At 45.3% G+C, this 25,781-nt stretch overlaps 1 long non-coding RNA gene across 1 annotated transcript; it reads left to right on the top strand.

Moving 5' to 3' along the window:
• LOC130307541 (uncharacterized) lies at window positions 1-24,849 on the top strand. The gene is made up of 3 exons (XR_008856714.1): window positions 1-104; window positions 580-798; window positions 23,534-24,849. It is a non-coding gene; the product is annotated as an uncharacterized LOC130307541 (long non-coding RNA).
• The last annotated feature ends 932 nt before the right edge of the window (window positions 24,850-25,781 follow it).

The raw sequence follows: 25,781 nt of genomic DNA, 5'->3' as shown, positions 1-25,781 counted from the left end.
GTTTCCTCCCTGTGATTCAGTAACATCTTTCTCTACAGGCAAAGTTTTTTCTTTGAAAGAAAAATTTAACTGCTCCGATTCCTTTGTTATTTATCTCCTTACATGTGAGTGTGGGCTTCAGTATGTGGGCCGCACGGTACAAACTGTACGTGCCCGCATAAATAAACATAGATATAATATCAAAAACAATGTTATACTACATAGTGTATCAAGACACACCACAGCTTTACACAACAGTAACCACAATTGTTTGAAACTAACTATCTTGGAAAGTATCCCTTTAGAATATGATGACCGCTTTCAAAAATTAGTGAATAGGGAATCCTTTTGGATTTATTCCCTTAACTCCTTGTGGCCAAGGGGATTAAATGAGACAATAGATAAAACATTTCAATGATAGGTTCGGAGTCTTATTTATTTATTTATCCATGTATATAAAGAATTTTTAAAGAAAAGTTTTTTTTTTATATTATCTTGGATCACATGGAAAAACGTCATTTTATGCTAATTAATTTGTGATGTCATTTCCGGTTCCTATAACCAAATGAGTATATATGTGTTGTTTTTTTGTATATTTAGCATGTCTGAGGAAAAGGACGGAGCGTCCTTGAAACGTGTTACATGTGAATAAAAGTTACCCATCCAGCTTGTGGACAGCGCTATCATCTATCCCTCATCCCCTCACACCTGGCTGGTGTGAAAACTCTGCCGTTCTTATTCCCACGCTGTTGCCTGGGCGGGATATAGCTGCAGTCCACATCGGATTGTTGTGCCTCTATCCTAGCACAACTATATCTGGTGAGTCCTTTCATTAAAGGGTCACCCCCTTTTTTTACCGTCAAATCGTTCTACACATTGGAGCATTCTGTTTTCTTCTTCTTCTTCTGTGATTGATATAGCCTGGCTTAACCACATTGATCTGTATGAGGAATCTACCGATTCCTCCTAAAAGTCCCCTAAGGGGACTAAAAGTGTAAAAAAAAAAAAAAAGTTTTAAAAAACACCCATTAACCACTTCCATATTAAAAGTTTGAATCACCCCCTTTTCCAAAATTCCATATAAGAAATACGTAAACATAATAAAAATAAACATATGTGGTATTACCGCGTGTGTAAATGTCCGAATTATAAAACATAATGTTAATTAAACTTCACAATCAATAGCATACACCATGGGTGTCAAACATGCGGCCCACAATGAATATCTTTCTGGCCCGGCAAAGATATTCATTGCTCTGGTTACCTGGAAACGGGCAGAGATAAAATAAAAAAGTCAGAGGCTGTCCAGGAGCGGTTGAAGGATGGTGGAGGCGGTCCAAGAGAAGTTGGAGGCAGTCCAGTAGCTGACAAGCGGTCCAGAAGAGGATGGAGGCTGTCAGAGGCAGTCAAGGAGCTGTTGGATGCGGTCCAGGAGAGGATGGAGGTGCGCAGAGGTCAACGTCATGTCCTGATGTGACGTCATCAGGCTGCTCCTTAAAGGAGTTCTGACACATGCTGCGGACGGCACCATTGCGGCTATAGACACAGGACACCAGATTGACAAGGTGAGAAAAGTAAATATTAATGCTAATATTGTTGTTTTATTTATTTATTTTTTAAACAGGGAATGGGGTCTTGTGCAGGGGGGTCATGGGGGCAAAAGGGGCCTGGGGTCTTGTGAAGGAGGGGCATGGGGTCTTGTGCAAAGGGGCATGGAGTCTTGTGAAGGGGGGTCATGGGGTCTTGTGAAGGGGGTCCTGGGGTGTTTTGCAGGGGGGCATGGGGTCTTGTGTAGGGTGAGCATGGGGTCTTGTGCAAAGGAGGGCATGGGTTTTTGTGCAGGGAGGCAAGGGGTCTTGTGCAAAGGGGCATGGAGTGCTGTACAAAAGGGGCATGGGGTCATGTGAAGGGGTCATGGGGTCATGTGAAGGGGTCATGAGGTGTTGTGCATGGAGGCATGGGGTCTTGTGTAGGGTGGGCATGGGATCTTGTGCAAAGGGGGCATGGGATCTTGTGTAGGGGGGCATGAGGTCTTGTGCAGGGGGGCATGGCTTGTTGTGCACAGGGGACATGGGGTGTTGTGCAGGGAGGACATGGGGTCTTGTGCAGGGGGGGTTGGGTTATTGTACAGGGGGGTTGGGGTCTTGATACATATAGTAAAGTTAAATTTTATTTTTTTTGATGCGGCCCACATAAACTTAAACCTTGTTTTTTTTGGCCCATGTTAACCTTTGGGTTTGATATGCTTGGCGTACACGTAAAAAAATTCAAAAGTCCAAAATTGCACTTTGCGTACCCGTATCAGATTTCTTGTTTCATTTTTAACAAGCCCTCTGCAAAATGAAAGAAGGGATCTGATTGGTTGCTATGGGCAACTCAGCAACTTTTCCTCTGCACAGGTTTTGATAAATCTCCCCCATGGTGTCATTTTTAACGAAAAGTGCACTACATAGAATCGGAAGCCCACAAAATTATCAAAAATTGCTTTTTTGTTTTTCAATTTTGCCCCACAAATATTTTTTTTTTTGTGGTTTCGTCAAAAATGTTGTGGTGAAGTGATTGATGTCATTATAAATTGCATTTGGTGGCGCAAAAAAAAAGCCCTTATATGGGTCTGTATGTGCAAAATTGGTTTTTAGAAGGTGATGAGGAAAAAACGAAAGTGCATAAATGGAAAAACCCTGTGTCCTTAAGGGGTTAAACAAAAACCCTGACCCTCGCAATAAGGGTAGGTTAGGGTTAAATTAACTATCCTATATTTTTTGTGAACAAAGTAACATGTGACCAAGTATCATCAAAATATCTCCAGCTGGAAGTTATGCAGTAACATATACCGTAATTCTCATAGACTTGTATGGGACTTTAAACAAAAACCTAAATTACCTATCCTATGTTTGTTGTTGACATACAAGTAACATGTATACCAAGTTTCATTTTAATATTTTTAGCCATTTGGTGATGCTGGAACATACATACATACACACACACACACACACACACACACATTGAGTTTCATATATATATATATATATATATTTATATATATTTACCATGAATATACTCTGTTTTTGTTAATTATGGCATATGCACGCACGCTCCATATGAGCGTGCATATTATCATCTTTTACCATATAATACCATATTACATACTTTTTAATTACTCTGTAAGATAATACCTCCCTAATTTCATTATACCATAAGGCTACGTTCACACAGGCAATGTCCACATGGAAAAATTCTGTGCAGACATTTCCCCGACAGCGGAACGCTGGCTGAACAAGCCAGCGCTAGGACTGCTCGGAAATGCTGCATCTCCTAGATGGCAATGCATTTCTGTGCAGACTCTGCAGAAAGAATAGACACGCCCATTTTTTGCAGACTGCAAAATCAGGATTTGTGCAGCAGAAGCATCTGCAGTGGAAATTCCGCTGTGTAAACCATGCAGCAAAATCCCATTAATATCAATGCTCCGTGTGGAATTCCATTGTGTGAACATTTGTTTTTGATATCTGATTGTAGAATATATTATTTTGCTTTTTACACAACAGTACTCTACACTACACTAAATTGGGAAAAAAGAGGGCATCAAATGAGGGAAATAAAGTATGCAGCAAATAGTACTACACTAAATTGCCATACATTTATTACCATTGGTATATGATCGTTTTTTTAATACCATATAAGAGGTTCAAGCTAGGTACTAGGGATCGACCGATATCGTTTTTTTAGGGCCGATACCGATAATCGGTGCAGGTTAGGGCCCATAGCCGATAACTTATACCGATATTCCGGTATAAGTTATCGGCTATTTACCCCCTGCGACACCGCTGCAGATCATTGATTTAAAGCGGGCGCATTAAATCAATGATCTGCAGTGGCTTTTGCGGGGCCATAGGCCGCCGCCGCCACCCGCTTCTCTCCCCCTACCTGTCAGGGTGGTCCGGGCCATCCATTCTTCCCTCCTGTAGTGTCCGGGGGCGTTCCGGGTGGAGGGTGAACCGGTCCGGGCTGTCCTTCTCCGGCGGTCATCTTCTCCACTCCTGGCAGGCTCTGGCCTAGTACGCTGCATAGACGCCGCTGCGCAGTGACGCCCGTGCACAGCGACGCACCTGACGTCACGGCGTAGCGGCGTCTATGCAGTGTACTAGGCCGGAGCCTGCCCGGAGTGGAGAAGATAACCGCCGGAGAAGAAGGACAGCCCGGACCGGTTCACTCTTCACCCGGAATGCCCCCGGACACTACAGGAAGGATGGATGGCCCGGACCACCCCCATTAAGTTAAATTTTTTTATTGACTCGGAGGGTGGGGGAGGGGCCCGACCGGTATAGCGGTATGGACAAAAATCCATACCGGTATACCGCCCAGCATCACGGTGGGGGGTGCGGTGCGGCGGGTCGGGGGGTGGCGCGGCGGGTACTTTATTTTATTTCATTGTGGACCAAAATCCATTATTATTTGTTGGCATTTTTGATGCACTCTTCAGTTTTGGTATCTTTTATGTTCCTTCCCCGCCCCCTTCTCCTTCAAGTCCTTTATGTAGGTCTTGTCTTCACATGTATGAAATTGTTTAGCAATTCAGTCCCCCCCCCCCCCCCCAATATAAATAAATTAGCCAGATACCAACCAAGCAGCAACAGCCTGACATTACCAGGGTGGGCGAGGACCATTATTATTGGTCCTGCCCAGCCTAAGATATGTCAGCCTGTTATTGCCTAGGCCCAGGAGCGCCATGTTTGACGATCTGGCCCTTTTGGTACCGTCGCTTCTCGGCACCCCTGGGGCGATGGGTACCAGGGTAATATTTGGAGGTCAGCGCTAGCTGTTTTTGGGGCTAACACTAAGGCTGCTTTCACACTATAAAAATTCATCTGTTATAAACGTCCGTTAGAAAAGCTTTAAAAAAGGATGTTAAACGTCCATTACAAAATCCCATTAAAGTCTACGGGATTTTTTGATTATCCGTTATGACCCATTATAGTCCGTCATGACTAGCGGACGTTAATTGTGATGGAAGAATTAACGGCACATGCACTAATTTTTCTTCTGTCACAAGAAACGGATAAATTAACGGCCGTTATTTTTAACATTGAAGTCTATGGCAAACGGATGAGCCTTTATGTTATCCGTTTGCACCTGGTTTATAATATCCGTTATTTCTGAGGTGACATCAGCAGACTCCTGCAGTGCTGAGGGACTACTACTACTCCCATTATGGAACAGACTTATTTCCATGATCGGAGTAGTAATTCCCCGGCTGCGGGAGTCTGCAGACAGCTGGGGAGGCTACATTAGTGTTTGTACTACTACCCCATCATGGAACAGAGTCTGTTCCATGATGGGGTTGTAGTACAGGGGCTGAGGGATTGATAGCACTCTGCAACCCTGCGGCCGATACCGAGGGGCCATTCAGGGCTCGCAGCGAGAGATTTAAAAATTACCATTGTGAGTAGCAGGGGGCCATATCTATATTAAAAGCGCTGTGGGGGCAAGATATATATAGTGCTGCAGGGGGGGGGGCAGACATATAGCCTATATATCTAGCCCCCCAGTGCATTTATAATATGCCCCCTGCAGCACATTAATAAAGATATGACCCCCGCCGGTGCATTTATACATATATACCCCCCCGGCACATTTATACATAAATTCCCTTGCCGGCACATTTATACATATGTACCCCCCGCCGGCGCATTAATAAATATATACCCCCTGCCGGCGCATTTAATAAATATATACCCCCCGCCGGCGCATTAATAAATATATACCCCCCGCCGGCGCATTAATAAATATATACCCCCTGCCGGTATATATAAGTAGTGAGACTGTCCAGGCATGCTGGAAGCTGTAGTTCTGCAACATCTGAAGGGCCAGATGTTACAGAACTATAACTCCCAGCATGTCTGGGCATGCTTGGAGTGGTAGTTTTGCAACATCTGTAGGACTACAGCTTGGGCACCACTGTATGGTGGTCTCCAAACTGTGGCCCTCCAGATGTTGCAAAACTACAACTTCCAGCATGCCCAGACATCCTTTGGCTTTCTGGGCATGCTGGAAGTTGTAGTTTGGCAACTCCTAGAAGGCAGCAGTGAAGATCACTTACCACTGATCTTCACGGCTGCCTCCACCGCTGCTCCTTTGCCGCCTCCTTACTTCCGCTGATGCCTGCCGGTTAGTCCCAATGTGAAATCAGTCAAATGCATTCTACACCTCCCCCTTTTCATACTCTTTTCCTACCATATCTTTCACTCCCCTGCTATTTGGGGAAATTGGAGAAGGGAGTGCCTACATACATTGTCTTGGCTCAACAGGTGTCGTGTCAACTGTGTCCCTCCATATACACCAGGTGAGTTCTACTACATAAATGGCATTAGTGACTGTTTGGATGAGCGCTGCCCGTTTTGTAATTCTTTTCTTACATAATGAACAGAGTCATGCCCTTCTGGGTCTATTTACTGGGGGGTATTCATCAAGAGTGGTGTAGGTGAACGTTTTTTTACCTTATTAAATCATGTGTAGAGATGAGCGAACTTACAGTGATTTCATTCGTCACAAACTCCTCAGCTCGGCAGTTGCTGACTTTAGCCTGCATGAATTAGTTCAGCTTTCAGGTGCTGACTTTAGCCTGCATAAATTAGCATAGCTTTCAGGTGCTCAGGTGGGCTGGAAAAGGTGGATACAGTCCTAGGAGAGAGTCTTTTTATGTAGGGTTTTTCTTTTTTTTAATAGTGTTAACTGTGCGGGATAAATAACTTTATTTAATTATTATTTTATAATACAGGGCTTTATTAGAAAAGGGACATTTATATAGTTTTTTACACTTTTTATTGAAAAACATTTTATTTTCACACTTTTTACCTGTTAACCTCTTAAGGACGCAGGGCGTATGGATACGCCCTGCATCCCGAGTCCTTAAGGACGCAGGGCGTATCCATACGCCCGTGGGAATTTTGGTCCCCACCGCTAGCCGGTTGGGGACTGGAGCCGGATGCCTGCCGAAATCGTTCAGCAGGCATCCTGGCATATCGCCCAGGGGGGTCATTATGCCCCCCCATGTCGGCGATCGCCGCAGATCGCTGGACAATTCAGTCCAGCGATCTGTGGCGATTCCGGGTCAATCGGGTCTCCAGTGACCCGGTGACCCGGAATTACTGGCTGTTCGGGGCCGTCTCTGACGGCCCCGAACAGCCAGAGAGTGCAGGGGTGAGGTGGCACTGGTGCCACCTCACGATCGCCCTGATTCGTCGGCCGGATTACCGGCCGACCAATCAGGGCGCCTGCTGCGGGTGTCACTCCCGCACCCGCTCCGCCCCTCTTCCGGAGGACGTGAGCGGGTGCGGGACGTGCACCCCAGGTGCTGGGGACCCCGATCCCCGACGCCCCTGTTGGGATCAGGGCCCCAGGAGCGACGGCGGCGGCGAGGGACAATCCTGTGATGAAGCAGCAGCAGGAGGTGAGTTACAGCCTCCTGCTGTTGCTTAGCAACAGCTCCCAGCATGCAAAAAGGGCATGCTGGGAGCTGTAGTTATGCAACAGCAGGAGGCAGACCACCACAACTCCCAGCATTCCCTTATGGGCATGCTGGGACTTATGGTTTTGCAACAGCTGGAGGCACATTTTTTCTATGGAAAAGTGTACCTTCAGCTGTTGTATAAACTACAACTCCCAGCTTGCACAAACAGCTAAAGTGCATGCTGGGAGTTGTAGTGGTGCATCTGCTGGTTGCATAACTACAACTCCCAGCATGCCCGTTGGCTGTCGGTGACTGCTGAGAGTTGTAGTTTTGCAACAGCTGAAGGCACACTGGTTGTGAAACTTAGAGTTTTTTTTTTTTACCTAACTTAGTGTTTCACGACCGGTGTGCCTCCTGCTGTTGCAAACTACAACTCCCAGCAGTCACCTTACACCATGCACCGTACATGCTGGGAGTTGTAGTTTTGCAACAGCTGGAGGCACACTGGTTTTGAAACACTGAGTAAGGTCACAAATTCCGTGATACATAACCAGTGTGCCTACAGCTGTTGCAAAACTAAAACTCTCAGCATGTACAGTCTGTCAGCGCATGCTGGGAGTTGTAGTTTTGCAACAGCTGGATGTCCCCCCCAATGTGAATGTACAGGGTACACTCACATGGGCGGAGGCTTACAGTAAGTATCGGGCTGCAAGTTTGAGCTGCAGCAAATTTTCTGCAACAGCTCAAACTGCCAGCGAGAAACTACTGTGAACCCCCGCCCGTGTGACTGTACCCTAAAAACACTACACTACACTACCACAAAAAATAAAATAAAAAGTAAAAAAACACTACATATACACATACCCCTACACAGCCCCCCTCCCCTCCCCAATAAAAATGAAAAACGTCTGGTACGCCACGGTTTACAAAACGGAGCCTCTAGCTGTTACAAAACAACAACTCCCAGTATTGCCGGACAGCCGTTGACTGTCCAGGCATGCTGGGAGTTTTGCAACACCTGGAGGCACCCTGTTTGGGAATCACTGGCGTAGAATACCCCTATGTCCACCCCTATGCAATCCCTAATTTAGGCCTCAAATGCGCATGGCGCTCTCACTTTGGAGCCCTGTCGTATTTCAAGGCAACAGTTAAGGGTCACATATGGGGTATCGCCGTACTCGGGAGAAATTGGGCTTCAAATTTTGGGGGGTATTTTCTGCTTTTACCCTTTTTAAAAATGTAAAGTTTTTGGGAAAAGAAGCATTTTAGGTAAAATTTTTTAATTTTTTTTTACATATGCAATAGTTGTGAAACGCCTGTAGGGTATTAAGGTTCACTTAACCCCTTGTTACATTCCCCGAGGGCTCTAGTTTCCAAAATGGTATGCCATGTGGGCTTTTTTTGCGGTCCTGGCACCATAGGGGCTTCCTAAATGCGGCATGCCCCCAGAGCAAAATTTGCTTTCAAAAAGCCAAATGTGACTCCTTCTCTTCTGAGACCTGTAGTGCGCCAGCAGAGCACTTTTCACCCCCATATGGGGTGTTTTCTGAATCGGGAGAAATTGGGCTTCAAATTTTGGGGGGTATTTTCTGCTTTAACCCTTTGTATAAATGTAAATTTTTTTGGAAACCAAGCATTTTAGGTACATTTTTTTATTTTTTTTTACATATGCAAAAGTCGTGAAACACCTGTAGGGTATTAAGGTTCACTTTACCCCTTGTTACGTTCCCCGAGGGGTCTAGTTTCCAAAATGGTATGCCATGTGTTTTTTTTTTTGCTGTCCTGGCACCATAGGGGCTTCCTAAATGCGGCATGCCCCCAGAGCAAAATTTCCTTCAAAAAAGCCAAATGTGACTCCTTCTCTTCTGAGACCTGTAGTGCGCCAGCAGAGCACTTTTCACCCCCATATGGGGTGTTTTCTGAATCGGGAGAAATTGGGCTTCAAATTTTGGGGGGTATTTTCTGCTATTACCCTTTTTAAAAATGTAAAACTTTAGGGAAACCAAGCATTTTAGGTAAAAAATATTTTTTTTTTTTTACATATGCAAAAGTTGTGAATCACCTGTGGGGTATTAAGGTTTACATTACCCCTTGTTACGTTCCCCGAGGGGTCTAGTTTCCAAAATGGTATGCCATGTGGGGTTTTTTGCTGTTCTGGCACCATAGGGGCTTCCTAAATGTGACATGCCCCCCAAAAACCATTTGACGCTCCTTCCCTTCTGAGCCCTCTACTGCGCCCGCCGAACACTTTACATAGACATATGAGGTATGTGCTTACTCGAGAGAAATTGGGTTTCAAATACAAGTAAAAATTTTCTCCTTTTTACCCCTTGCAAAAATTAAAAAATTGGGTCTACAAGAACATGCGAGTGTAAAAAATGAAGATTGTGAATTTTCTCCTTCACTTTGCTGCTATTCCTGTGAAACCCGTAAAGGGTTAAAACGCTGACTGAATGTCATTTTGAATACTTTGGGGGTGCAGTTTTTATAATGGGGTCATTTATGGGGTATTTCTAATATTAATACCCTTCAAATCCACTTCAAACCTGAACTGGTCCCTGAAAAAAAGCGAGTTTCAAAATTTTGTGAAAAATTTGAAAATTGCTGCTGAACTTTGAAGCCCTCTGGTGTCTTCCAAAAGTAAAAACTCATCAATTTTATGATGCAAATATAAAGTAGACATATTGTATATGTGAATAAAAAAAAAAATTATTTGGAATATCCATTTTCCTTACAAGCAGAGAGCTTCAAAGTCAGAAAAATGCAAAATTTTCAAATTTTTCATGAAATTTTGGGATTTTTCACCAAGAAAGGATGCAAGTTACCAAAAAATTTTACCACTACGTTAAAGTAGAATATGTCACGAAAAAACAATCTCGGAATCAGAATGATAACTAAAAGCATTCCATAGTTATTAATGTTTAAAGTGACAGTGGTCAGATTTGCAAAAAATGGCCGAGTCCTTAAGGTGAAAAAGGGCTCAGTCCTTAAGGGGTTAAACTATACTGCAGTACAACTTAACTGCAGTATAGTAAAACTGCTATGACAGTTCACCTGTACAATTCAGGCTAGGACTGGACCTTACAGGCTTCCATACTGAGAAGATAGGAAGCTATCCACTGGCTTTCTGTTGCCATGGTAATCAGCCAGGTCGCGTTGATAATATTGCGGGAATATAGACACAATTTTTCCTGTAATGAATGGAACGCATTCACCGCTTTACTCATTGTGGGGTTAGTGGACATTTCCAGGAATGGGAGCGTACCTGTACACCCTACGTCTTCAACTGGTTAAACCAGTGCCGACAAATAAATGAAAGGATGGCAGCATATGGCAACTTTACTGACCTGCATTATGAACCTGAAAACCCTCATGGGTTTTTCGGTTTGAAAATGTGTAATTTTCCCTTATGCTGCTACCCTCTTATAATCCATCATTTTTGGGCCAGGTAGTACGATAACTTGGCGACAAGATAACAGTATGAGTGTATGATGGTTTGGGAAAATAGGTGTAAAAGGACAAATGGATGAAAGGATAGCAGCATATGGCAACTTTACTGTTTGCTTTTTTTCAAAGCTAAAGAGGAGCATATAATTGTTAAAAGGCTATTTTTGGAGATGGACAGGCAGGCTGTAGGGGAGGAGGTAGGCCTGTATTTTGAACTTAAAAACTCAAATGGGTTTTTGGGTTCAAAATGTGTATTTTTCCCTTATGCTGCTATCCTTTGATAGTCCATAATTTTGGGGCCAGGTTGTCCGATAACTTGGCAAAATGAGAACAGTATGAGTGCATGGTTTGGGAAAATAGGTGGAGAAGGACAAATGGATGAAAGGATGGCTGCATGTGGCAACTTTACTGTTTGCTTTTTTTCAATGCAAAGGAGGAGCGTATTATTATTATTAAAAAGGGTATATTTGGAGATGGACAGGCAGGTTGAAGGGGAGGACGTAGGCCTGTATTTTGAATGGGTTTTTGGTAGGGATCGACCGATTATCGGTATGGCCGATATTATCGGCCGATAATCACGATTTTGCCGATACCTTGCCGATAAGCCGATAATGCCCCACCCCCGCGCCGCCCCAACCGCACCGCGACCACCACCCCCCCCCCGACCCGCCGCACAGCGAATGCCCCCCCGACCCACCGCACCGCGACCACCCCCCGACCCACCGCACCACGTCTCACCCCCACCGTGATGCTGGGCGGTATACCGATATGGATTTTAGCCCATACCGCTATACCGGTCGGGCCCCTCCCCCACCCTCCGAGTCAATTAAAAAAATTCAACTTCCCTGTAATGGTGGTGGTCCGGGCCATCCATCGTTCCTGTAGTGTCCGGGGGCGTTCCGGGTGAAGGGTGAACCGGTCCGGGCTGTCCTTCTTCTCCGGCGGTCATCTTCTCCACTCCGGGCAGGCTCCGGCCTAGTAGCTGCATAGACGCCGCTACGCCGTGAAGTCAGGTGCGTCGCTGCGCACGGGCGTCACTGCGCAGCGGCGTCTATGCAGCGTACTAGGCCGGAGCCTGCCCGAAGTGGAAAAGATGACCGCCGGAGAAGGACAGCCCGGACCGGTTCACCCTCCACCCGGAATGCCGCCGGTGTGAGGTGGTTTTTTACGCCCCCGTAGATCGATGCGTCCGCTCCTCCCCCAGCTCTCCGAACATTTCCGAAGCTAGAACTGGGGGAGGGCAGAGCAAGGGGAGGGAGGAGGTTCACGCCCCCTCCCTCAACTCCCTGAGCTCGGCTGGGCGCAGATCTCTACGGCACGCCCCCTCCCTGAGGACATAGATCTCCACGGCAGGTCCCCTCCCTCATCTTCCCTCCCTGAGGACGTAAATCTCCACGGCAGGTCCCCTCCCTCATCTCCCCGAGCTGAGGACATAGAGCAGTGCTCCCAATGAGCTCTATGTGTAAAGGGGGACATACTGTATGGGCTAAAGGGGGACATACTGTATGGGCTAAAGGGGGACATACTGTATGGGCTAAAGGGGGACATACTGCACGGGCTAAAGGGGGACATACTGTACGGGCTAAAGGGGGACATACTGTATGGGCTAAAGGGGGACATACTGTACGGGCTAAAGGGGGACATACTGTATGGGCTAAAGGGGGACATACTGTATGGGCTAAAGGGGGACATACTGTACCGGCTAAAGGGGGACATACTGTATGGGCTAAAAGGGGACATACTGCACGGGCTAAAGGGGAACATTTAGCCTGAACAGTATGTCCCCCTTTAGCCCATACAGTATGTCCCCTTTAGCCCATGCAGTATGTCCCCTTTAGCCCATGCAGTATGTCCCCTTTAGCCCATGCAGTATGTCCCCTTTAGCCCATGCAGTATGTCCCCCTTTAGCCCATACAGTATGTCCCCTTTAGCCCATACAGTATGTCCCCTTTAGCCCATGCAGTATATCCCCCTTTAGCCCGTGCAGTATGTCCCCCTTTAGCCCGTGCAGCATGTCCCCCTTTACACATAGAGCACATTGGGAGCACTGCTCTACGTCCTCAGCTCGGGGAGATGAGGGAGGGGACCTGCTGTGGAGATTTACGTCCTCAGGGAGGGGAGATGAGGGAGGGGACCTGCCGTGGAGATCTATGTACTCAGGGTTGGGGGCGTGCCGTAGAGATCTGCGTCCAGCCGAGCTCAGTGAGGGGAGATGAGGGAGGGGGCGTAAACCTCCTCCCTCCCCTTGTTCTGCCCTCCCCCAGTTCTAGCTTCGGAAATGTTTGGAGAGCTGGGGGAGGAGCGGACGCATGGATCCACGGGGGCGCAAAAAACCACCTCACACCGGACACTACAGGAAGGATGGATGGCCCGGACCACCCTGACAGGTAGGGGGAGAGAAGCGGGTGGCGGCGGCCTATGGCACCGCAAAAGCCACTGCAGTGCATTGATTTAAAGCGCCCGCTTTAAATCAATGACCTGCAGCGGTGTCGAGGGGGGATAAATAGCCAATAACTTATACCGATATTCTGGTATCGGCCCTAACCTCCACCGATTATCGGTATCGGCCCTAAAAAAACTATATCGGTCGATTCCTAGTTTTTGGGTTCAAAATGTGTATTTTTCCCTTATGCTGCTATCCTTTTATAATCCATCATTTTGGGGCCAGGTTGTCCGATAACTTGGCAAAGTGAGAACAGTATTAGTGTATCCCAACCTCATATTCTGTCCTCATATCCATCCTCTTATCACGACCTAATATCCTGTCCTCATATCCCGACCTCACATCCCGTCCTCACATCTTGTCCTCATATCCCTACCTCATATCCCGACCTTATATCCCCTCCTCTTATCCTGTCCTCATATCCCGACCTCATATCCTGTCCTCATATCCCATTCTCATATCCCGACCTCATAGGCCATCCTCATATGCTGTCCTCCTATCCAGACCTAATATCCCGTCCTCCAATCCAGTCCTCATATCCCATCCTCATATCACAACCTCATATCCCGTCCTTATGTCCCATCCTCCTATCCCGTCCTCATATTTCATTCTCATATTCTGTCCTCATATCTCAACCTCATATCCCATCCTTATATCCTGTCCTCATATTCCCACCTCCTATCTTGACCTCATATCCCATCCTCATATCCCGACCTTATATCCCATCCTCATATCCTATCCTCAGATGGGACTGATTTGTGATGAAGATATTGTAAGCTGAAAATAGAAGGGGACATGGCTTTGTGGGACTGGGCATGATTTGCAAGCCAGACCGATGCACATAAAAGGGTAGATAATATAAGGAGTGGGGCTTAAAATGTGGGCTTGTCTATGTGAGATGGGGTATGGCTTGCAAGCCAGATTGACACATTCACCAGGAGATGCTTGTGGAGTAAGGTACTGGAAGTCCCATATACTTGAATGGGTCTTAAAACAAAAACCCATCTTTTATTTAAAAAAAAGGGTGTATGTAAGGGTTAATTTAACTATCATATCTTTTCATTTGACATATAAGTAATATGTGTACCAGGTATTATTGAAATATCTCCAGCTGTACGGAAGTTATGTCGGAACATACATTTCCCAATGATTTGCATGGGACTTTAAACAAAAACCCCGACCCTGACAAATGGGGGTAGTTAAGGGATAAATTAACTATCCTATAGTTTAAGTGGTCATAAAAGTAACACGTGATTTTGGAAAGTTATGCAGTAACATATATTTTCCATAGACTTGTATGGGACTTTAACCCCTTCCCGACATATGACATACCTGTACGTCATGGATGGCAAGGTGTTCCCGACCCATGACATACAGGTACGTCATGAACATTACTGCCGCTACTCGCGGCACCCCGCAGCGCCCGGAAAGATAGTGGCTATCACTGATAGCCAGCCATCTTACCGTGCGACCACGGGGGGTTTCATCCCCCACCCCCCCCAGCGATCGCTGCTATCAGCTGGTCAAATCTGACTAGCTGATAGAAGCGTTTCGCTATGAAAATACTTAGCAGCGCGGTGTGTGAGTCCCGATCACGGGGATCGGGACACACACCGCTCTGCTAAGTGTCCCTGACCCGTCCCCCGGCATCACTTACCCGTCCGAGCGGTGTCCCGAGCGGTCCCGGCGGTCCCGGCGTCCTCCATGCGGTCCTGGCTGCGCTGCGTCCCGGAGGTGAGTTTCCGGCAGCAGGGCGGCATCTTCATTGGCAGCAGTGAGATCGCCGTAAAGCGATCTCACTGCTGCCTCTGAGAGTTTCAAAACTGCAACTCCCAGCATGCCCAGACAGCCTTTGGCTTTCTGGGCATGCTGGGAGTTGTAGTTTTGCAACATCTGGAGGTCCACAGTTTGGAGACCACTGTATAATGGTCTCCAATCTGTGCTCTTCCAGATGTTGCAAAACTACAAATCTCAGCATGCTCAGTCTGTCCAGGCATGCTGGGAGTTGTAGTTCTCTAACATCTGGAAGAGCACAGATTGGAGACCATTATACAGTGGTCTCCAAACTGTGGACCTCCAGATGTTGCAAAACTACAACTTCCAGCATGCCCAGACTGCCCAAGCATGCTGGAAGTTGTAGTTCGGCAACATCTGATCCTTCAGATATTGCCGAACTACAACTTCCAGCATGCCTGGGCAGTCTGGGCAGTCTGGGCATGCTGGGAGTTGTAGTTTTGCAACAACTGGAGGCACACTAGTTGGGAAACATTGTCCGTTTCCTACCTCAGTGCCTCCAGCTGTTGCAATTGTTGCAAAACTATAACTTCCAGCATGCACTGACAGACCATGCATGCTGGGAGTTGTAGTTTTGCAACAGCTGGAGGCACACTGGTTTGGAAACAATAAGTTTGGTTGCAAAACACTTGAAAGTTTATTACTTAACTTAGTGTTTCCAAACCAGCGTTCCTCCAGCTGTTGCAAAACTACAACTCCCAGCATGCACGGACAGCCAAAGGGCATGCTCGGAGTTTGCAACAGCTGGATGTTTGACCCCCCCCCCCCCCCAATGTGAATGTACAGGGTACACTCACATGGGCGGAGGTTTACAGTGAGTGCTGCAAGTTTGAGATGGCGCAAATTTTGCACTGCAGCTCAAACTTCCAGCGGCAAACTTGCTGTGAACCTCTGCCCATGTGACTGTACCCTAAAAACACTACACTACACTAACACTAACCTAAAATAAAAAGTTAAAAACACTACATATACACATACCCCTACACAGCCCCCCTCCCCCCAAAAAATGAAAAACGTCTGGTACGCTACTGTTTCCAAAACGGAGCCTCCAGCTGTTGCAAAATAATAACTCCCAGTATTGCCGGACAGCCATTGACTGTCCAGGCATGCTGGGAGTTTTGCAACAGCTGGAGGCATCCTGTTTGGGAATCATTGGCATAGAATACCCCTATGCAAATCCCTAATTCAGGCCTCAAATGCGCATGGCGCTCTCTCACTTTGGAGCCCTGTCGTATTTCAGGGCAACAGTTTTGGGACACATATGGGGTATCGCCGTACTCGGGAGAAATTGCCTTACAAATTTTGGGGGGCTTTTTCTTCTTTAACCCCTTATGAAAAGGTGAAGTTGGGGTCTACACCAGCATGTTAGTGTAAAAAAATAAATTTTTTACACTGACATGCTGGTGTTGCCCTATACTTTTCATTTTCACAAGAGGTAAAAGGGAAAAAAGACCCCCAAAATTTGTAACGCAATTTCTCCCGACTACGGAGATACCCCATATGTGGGCACAAAGTGCTCTGGGGGCGCACAACAAGGCCCAGAAGGGAGAGTGCGCCATGTACATTTGAGGCGATTTGCACAGGGGTGGCTGATTGTTACAGCAGTTCTGACAAACGCAAAACAATAAATATCCATATGTGACCCCATTTTGGAAACTACACCCCTCACGGAATTTAATAAGGGGTGCAGTGAGCATTTACACCCCACTGGTGTATGACAGATTTTTGGAACAGTGGTCTGTGAAAATGAAAAATAAAATTTTTGATTTGCACAGTCCACTGTTTCAAATATCTGTCAAACGCCAGTGGGGTGTAAATGCTCACTGCACCCCTTATTAAATTCCATGAGGGGTATAGTTTCCAAAATGGGGTCACATGTGGGGGGGGTCCACTGTTCTGGCACCATAGGGGCTTCCTAAATGGGACATGCCCCCCAAAAACCCTTTCAGAAAAACTCACTCTCCAAAATCCCACTGTCGCTCCTTCCCTTCTGAGCCCTCTACTGCGCCCGCCGAACACTTTACATACACATATGAGGTATTTCCTTACTCGAGAGAAATTGGGTTACAAATTTTAGGGTGATTTCTCTCCTTTTACCCCTTGTAAAAATTCAAAAATTGGGTCTACAAGAAAATGCGAGTGTAAAAAATGAAGATTTAGAATTTTCTTCTTCACTTTGCTGCTATTCCTGTGAAACACCTAAAGGGTTAAAACACTTACTGAATGTCATTTTGAATACTTTGGGGGGTGCAGTTTTTATAATGGGGTCATTTATGGGGTATTTCTAATATGAAGACCCTTAAAATCCACTTCCAACCTGAACTGGGCCCTGAAAAATTACGATTTTGAAAATCTTGAGAAAAATTGGAAAATTGCTGCGGAACTTTGAAGCCCTCTGGTGTCTTCCAAAAGTAAAAACTTGTCAATTTTTTTATGCAAACACAAAGTAGACATATTGTATATGTGAATCAATATGTAATTTATTTGGAATATCCATTTTCCTTTCAAGCAGAGACTTTCAAAGTTAGAAAAATGCTAAATTTTCAAAATTTTCATGAAATTTTTAGATTTTTTACCAAGAAAGGATACAAATATCAGTGAAATTTTACCAATAACATAAAGTAGAATATGTCACAAAAAAACAATCTCGGAATCAGAATGATAAGTAAAAGCATTCCAAAGTTATTAATGTTTAAAGTGACAGTGGTCAGATTTTCAAAAAATGCCCAGGTCATGAAGGTGAAAATGGGCTGGGTCATGAAGGGGTTAAACAAAAACCCTGACCCTGGCAAATGGGGTTGAGTAAGGGTTAAATCACCTATCATATCTTTGTTGTTGACATATAAGTAACGTGTGTGCCAAGTTTCATGTTTATATCTTTTGCCGTTTAAACGTGATACTGGAACATACACACACATACATACACACACACATTGGGGGAGATTTATCAAAACCTGTCCACAGGAAAAGTTGTTCAGTTGCCCATAGCAACCAATCAGCTTTCTTCTTTCCGTTTTTAATAAGGCCTCTGTAAAATGAAAGAAGCAATCTGATTGGTTGCCATGGGCAACTGCACCACTCTTGCTCTGCACAAGTTTTGATAAATCTCCCTCATTGAGTTTTATATATATAATAGATGAATACCCAGCATTGCCCAGTTTTTCCTTCCTAATCCTTGTTGGGGAGGAAAATAAACAAAGGAGGAAGCTTTTGACTTCATATCCCGTCCTCATATATTGTTGTCATATCCCAACCCCATATCCCGTCCTCATATCCCAATCTCCTATCCCGTCATCATATCTCAGCCTCCTATCCCGTCGTCCTATCCCGTCCTCCTATTCCGACCTCTTATACCGACCTCCTATTCCGTCCTCCTATCCCGTCCTCATATCCTGTCCCCATATCCCATCCTTCTATCTCGACCTCCTATCCCGACCTCCTATCTTGACCTCCAATCCAATCCTCATATCCCTTCCTCATATCCCGACCTCATATCCTGTCCTCATATCCATCCTCTTATCACGACCTAATATCCTGTCCTCATATCGCGACCTCACATCCCGTCCTCACATCTTGTCCTCATATCCCTACCTCATATCCCGACCTTATATCCCATCCTCTTATCCCGACCTCCTATCCTGTCCTCATATCCCATTCTCATATCCCGACCTTGTATGCCATCCTCATATGCTGTCCTCCTATTCAGACCTAATATCCCATCCTCCTATCCCATCCCCACATCCCATCCTCATATCCTGACCTCATATTCTGTCCTCATATCCCATCCTCATATCACAACCTCATATCCCGTCCTTATGTCCCATCCTCATATCCTGTCCTCATATGCTATCCTCATATCCCATCCTCATATGCTGACCTCATATCCCGTCCTTATGTCCCAACCTCATATCCCGTCCTCATATCCTGACTTCATATCCTGTCCTCATATCCCGACCTTATATGCTATCCTCATATCCCATCCTCAAATCCTGTCCTCATATCTCGACCTCCTATCCCGTCCTCATATTCCATTCTCATATTCTGTCCTCATATCTCAACCTCATATCCCATCCTTATATCCTGTCCTCATATTCCCACCTCCTATCTTGACCTCATATCCCATCCTCATATCCCGACCTTATATCCCATCCTCATATCCTATCCCCACATCCCCTCTTTATATCCCGACCTCATATACCATCCTTATAGCCCATCCTCATATCCTGTCCTCATATCCCGACCTCATATCCCTTCCTTATGTCCCATCCTCCTATCCTGTCCTCAGATGAGACTGATTTGTGATGAAGATATTGTAAGCTCAAAATAGAAGGGGACGTGGCTTTGTGGGACCGGGCGTGATTTGCAAGCCAGACCGATGCACAATAAGGGTAGATAATATAAGGAGTGGGGCTTAAAATGTGGGCTTGTCTATGTGAGATGGGGTGTGGCTTGCAAGCCAGATTGACACATTCACCAGGAGATGCAGAACGGAGCTTGTGGAGTAAGGTACTGGAAGTCCCATATACTTGCATGGGACTTGAAACAAAAACCCATCTTTTATATAAGGGTGTATGTAAGGGTTAATTTAACTATCATATCTTTTTATTTGACATACAAGTAATATGTGTACCAGGTATTATTGAAATATCTTCAGCTGTACGGAAGTTATGTGGGAACATACATTTCCCAATGATTTGCATGGGACTTTAATGCAGCCCATTTTCACCTCTAGGACGAAGCCCTTTTTTGCAAATCTGACCACTGTCACTTTAAACATTAATAACTCTGGAATGCTTTTACTTATCATTCTGATTCTGAGATTGTTTTTTCGTGACATATTCTACTTTAGCATAGTGGTAAATTTTTGTGGTAACTTGCAACCTTTCTTGGTGAAAAATCCCCAAATTTGATGAAAAAATTTTAAATTTCGCATTTTTCTAACTTTGAAGCTCTCTGCTTGTAAGGAAAATCTGTGAGGGGTGTAGTTTCCAAAATGGGGTCACATGTGGGTGTGTTTTGTCAGAACCGCTGTAACAATCAGCCACACCTGTGCAAATCACCTCAAATGTACATGGCGCACTCTCCCTTCTGGGCCTTGTTGTGTGCCCCAGAGCACTTTGCGCCCACATAAGGGGTATCTCCGTACTCGGGAGAAATTGCGTTACAAATTTTGGGGGGCGTTTTTCCCTTTTACCTCTTGTGAAAATGAAAAGTATAGGGCAACACCAGCATGTTAGTGTAAAAATGTTTATTTTTTTACACTAACATGCTGGTGTAGACCCCAACTGTTCCTTTTCATAAGGGGTAAAAGGAGAAAAAGCCCCCCAAAATTTGTTAGGCAGTTTCTCCCAAGTACAGTGATACCCCATATGTGACCCTATACTGTTGCCTTGAAATACAACAGGGCTTCAAAATAAGAGTGCCATGCGCATTTGAGGCCTGAATTAGGGACATAGGGGTATTTTATGCCAGTGATTCCCAAACAGGGTGCCTCCAGCTGTTGTAAAACTCCCAGCATGCTTGGACAGTCAATTGCTGGCCAGAAATGCTGGGAGTTTTTGTTTTGCAACAGCTGGAGGCTCCATCTTAGAAACACTGCCGTACAATAAGTTTTTCATTTTTATTGGGGAAGGGGGGTGGTAGGGGGGGTAGTGTATGTGTGTATATGTAGTGTTTTACTCTTTATTTTATGTTGGTGTAGTGTAGTGTTTTTAGGTTGCATTCACACTGGAGGCAGATTACACTGAGTCTCCCGCTAGGAGTTTGAGCTGCGGCGGAAAATTTGCTGCAGCTCAAACTTGAAGCGGGGAACTCACTGTAATCTGCCTCCAGTGTGAATGTGGCCTGTACATTCACATGGGATGGGGGTCAAAACAACAACTCCCAGCATACACTGACAGACCATGCATGCTGGGAGTTGTAGTTTTGCAACAGCTGGGGGCACACTGGTTGAAAAACCTTGAATTAGGTTCTATGACCTAACTCAGTATTTTCCAACCAGTGTGCCTCCAGCTGTTGCAAAACTACAACTCCCAGCATGTACTGATTGCGGAAGGGCATGCTGGGAGATGTAGTTATGCAACGGCAGGTGGCACGCAAGTACAACTCCCAGCATGCCAAGACAGCCTTATGCTGTTCCTGAATGCTGGGAGTTGTAGTTTTGCAAGATTTAGAGGGGTTCAGGTTGTAAATCACTGTCCAGTGGTCTCTAAACTGTGGCCCTCCAGATGTTGCAAAACTACAACTCGCAGCATGCACAGACAGCAAACTGCTTTCTGGGCATGCTGAGAGTTGTAGTTTTGCAACATCTGGGGGTCTACAGTTTGAGACCACTGCATAGTGATCTACAACCTGAACCCCTCTGTAAACTGTGGTCCTCCGGATGTTGCTAGGCAACAACTCACCTGGCAGGACCTGGATGAATTGTTGCCGCCGCCGCACATGGGGGATCCCCGCATGGAGGATCGCGCTCCGGGTTCCGGGATCCAGGTAAGGGACCTTCGGCGCCGGTCCCTGGACAGTTCCCCCATTTTGCCCGGACACCGATAGGTGGGTAAAGCGGGGAAACCAAACTTTAACCCCCCCTCCCCCAGTCTGCTATTGGTCGGTTGCTCGGCCGACCAATAGCAGGGATAGGAGGGGTGGCACCCTTGCCACCAAACTCCTATCCCTTCAGGGGGATCAAGAGTGTCTCAGACACCCCCGATCCCTCTTATTTTCCGGGTCACCAGTGACCCGTATGACCCGGAATCGCGCAGATCGCAGGTCTGAATTGACCTGCTATTTGTGCCCATCGCGGTCATGGGGGGGTCTCAGTACCCCCCTCGGCGATGTGCTGGGATGCCTGCTGTTAGATAACCGGTGACGTCATCCGCTACCGGTGACGTGGCGCTCCCGGAACCCCGCGGCGTACATGTACGTCGCCGCGCGCCAAGTGACACTTCGTGGCGCCGTACATGTACGTCACTCGTTGTGAAGGGGTTAAACAAAAACCCTGACCCTCACAAATGGGGGTAGTTAAGGGTATTATCGAAATATCTCCAGCCATTTCAAAAGTTATGCAGTATTTTCCATAGACTTGTATGGGACTTTAAACAAAAACCCTAACCCTGGCAAATGGGGTTGAGTAAGGGTTAAATCACCTATCCTATCTTTGTTGTTGACATATAAGTAACATGTGTGCCAAGTTTCATGTTAATATCTTTTGCCGTTTGGACGTGATGCTGGAACATACACACATACATACACACACTCACATTGGGGGAGATTTATCAAAACCTGTCCACAGGAAAAGTTGCCCAGTTGCCCATAGCAACCAATCAGCTTGCTTCTTTCCTTTTTTTAAAAGGCCTCTGTAAAATGAAAGAAGCAATCTGATTGGTTGCCAAGGGCAACTGCACCACTCTTGCTCTGCACAAGTTTTGTTAAATCTCCCCCATTGAGTTTTATATATATATACTAGCTGAATACCCGGCATTGCCCGGTTTTTCCTTTCTAATCCTTGTTGGGGAGGAAAATAAACAAAGGAGGAAGCTTTTGATTTCATATCCCCTCCTCATATATTGTTGTCATATCCCAACCCCATATCCCATCCTCATATCCCAACCTCCTATCCCGACCTCCTATCTCGTCATCATATCTTGACCTCCTATCTTGACCTCTTATCTCGACCTCCTATCTCGACCTCCTATCTTGACCTCCTATCCCGTCCTCCTATCTCGACCTCCTATCCCGACCTCCTATCCAGTCCCCTATCCCTTCCTCCTATCACGTTCTCATATCCCATCCTCATATCCCGTCCTCGTATCCCGTCCTCCTATATCGACCTCCTATCCCGACCTCTTATCCTGGTCCTCCTATCCCGTCCTCCTATCCCGACCTTCTATCCCATCCTCCTTTCCAGTCCTCATATCCCGACCTCCTATCCTGACCAGTAATATGTGTACCAGGTATTGAAATATCTCTTGAAGTTATGTGGGAACATACATTTCCCATTGACTTGTATGGGACTTTAAACATAAACCCCGCCCCTGGCAAATGGGGGTGAGTAAGGGTTAAATCACCTATCCTATGTTTGTTGTTGACATATAAGTAACATGTGTACCAAGTTTCATGTTAATATCTTTAGCCGTTTGGACGTGATGCCGGAACGTACACACATACACACATATATATAGATAGATATATAGATTAAAGCATGCAGAATAGAACTGCTATGTAGAAGAAAATGGCAGAAAAATTCAAAAAATACCCTTTTCCATAGCAATAGAGACAAGTATCTATCTATCTATATATATATTATATGTGTGTGTGTTTTTTACATTTCTTCCCTCGCTTATAGAACTGTGAGACAAGGTTGGTGACATCACACATGTGACCTCACAAGGGATTAGCTATATCTTTGCCTTTCTTATAATCAGGCAACAAAGAAGACAAGACATTTCAAGGATCAGAGGGAGGATGGCCAGGAGCAGCCGAATACAACCAACAAACCAAGAAGATTGGTTCCTAGCATGCCTTCAAAATGCCTAGGACAGGATAAAGAAAACATTCAGCAAAGAGAAGTAGAAAGGGGTAATCCAGGATGAGAAAATCAGAGCTGATTTCTTCTGAAAACTGCACCACCTCTGTCCTAATGTTGTGTGTGATATCGCTGCTCAATTCTTCAAAAGGGAATGGAGAAAACTTGTAATATTACATACAACATGAGGACAGGTATGGTGCTGTTTTTGGAAACAAATAGCTCTGTTTTCTATTCCCTTGTAACAAACTCCTAGGATGCAGCAACATTCATCTGATGGACGGCACAGGTAGGACACTACATGTTTTTCTATACATTTCTCACTATTAACACCAGATTCATGTAACTAACACAATCATTTCAATGGCCTCAGTGCTGAACTTCTAGACACATGGGATATTTATCAAAACCTATGTACAGGAAGAGTATCATCTTTCATCCTTTAGAGATTTTTGGTGAGATTTATCAAAATCTGTGCAAAGGAAAAGTTGACAAATTGCCAATAGCAACCAATCAGATTAATTTTCATTGTCAGATTAAAATTAATTTTGCAGAGGCCTTGTTAAAAATAAAATAAGCAAGCTGATTGGTTGCTATGGGCAACTGGGCAACATTTCCTCTGCACAGGTTTTGATAAATTGTGAGCTCCTGGAGGGGACTTTTTTTGTGCGAACTTGGCGAGTAGTACTGGTTGCCTAGTTTTGGTCACCCCAATGTGAAATCAGTCAAATGCATTCTACACCTCCCCCCTTTTTCTTTATACTCTTTCCCTACAATATCTTTCACCCCCCTGCTATTTGGGGAAATTGGAGAAGGGAGTGCTTACACACATTGTGTTTAATTTTTTGCGCAAAGTTTTGCGCAAGCTGTTTTTTTGCGTCTTTTTTTGCGCACATTCTGGTGGAGCATTTCCTCCAGATGTGTAAGTTTTGGTGTACCTTGGAGTGACATATTTAGTACACACAAATGTATTAACTGCGTACATTTCATTTACCGACAGAAATCTTGCGGGATGACCATATTTTTAAAGCCATCTTGGACTGCACTTAGCAAGATGCTCTAAATCATGCATTTAATTTTCCATTTGGATTGCGGAGATTACTATGCTTTTGTCGCCAGTCAGATTATCTCTGTGATACTTAAAATCTTTTTCATGTACCTTTTAAAAAAAATTTAATGATTATAGACCACTTATGATCACCCCTTCACCCGCAGTCTAACCTGATTCAACTGGAAAATACATCAGGTTATAGTGCAGGTGAAATACTTCCGGCACAGTTCAGACTTCAAACTGTGTAAAATTCAAACTCCCCAGCTGCTCTTGATGAGTGCAGGAGATATCACCTGTGTAGTGTAACCATGGTGACCACAGCTAAGAATATACCACTGTATGTGCAGGGAGAGACAAGAAGATATCGCTGTTAGGTCTATGTATATGTGTTAGTATGTGTATGTAGCAGAGGCAGGTGTGTGAGTGTGTGTATGTAGCAGAGCTGAGTGTGTAAGTGTGTGTATGTAGCAGAGCTGAGTGTGTGACTGAGTGTATGTAGCAGAGTTGAGTGTGTGAATGTGTATATGTAGCAGAGCTGAGTGTGTATATATAGCAGAGTTGAGTGTGTGAATGTGTGTATGTAGCAGAGTTGAGTGTGTGTGTATGTAGCAGAGTTTAGTGTGTGAATGTATGTAGCAGAGTTTAGTGCGTGAGTGTGTGTATGTAGCAGAGTTGAGTGTTTGAGTGTGTGTATGTAGCAGAGTTGAGTGTGTGTAATAGAGCTGAGTTTGTAAGTGTGTGTATGTAGCAGTGTTGAGTGAGTGTATGTAGCAGAGTCGAGTGTGTGTATGTAGCAGAAATGAGTGTGTGAGTATGTGCATGTAGCAGAGCTGAGTGTGTAAGTGTGTGTATGTAGCAAAGCTGAGTATGTAAGAGTGTGAATGTAGCAGACCTGAGTGTGTGAATGTGTGTATGTAGCAGAGCTGAGTGTGTATATGTAGCAGAGTTGAGTGTGTTAATGTGTGTATGTAGCAGAGTTAAGTGTGAATGTGTGTATGTAGCAAAGCTGAGTATGTATATGCAGCATAGTTGAGTGTGAGTGTGTGTATGTAGCAGAGTTGAATGTGTGAGTGTGTGTATGTAGCAGAGTGGAGTG

The sequence above is a fragment of the Hyla sarda genome, unplaced genomic scaffold (genome assembly GCF_029499605.1).
Source record: "Hyla sarda isolate aHylSar1 unplaced genomic scaffold, aHylSar1.hap1 scaffold_1431, whole genome shotgun sequence".
NCBI lineage: Eukaryota > Metazoa > Chordata > Amphibia > Anura > Hylidae > Hyla > Hyla sarda.
This window is presented reverse-complemented; position numbering and strand designations above follow the sequence as displayed.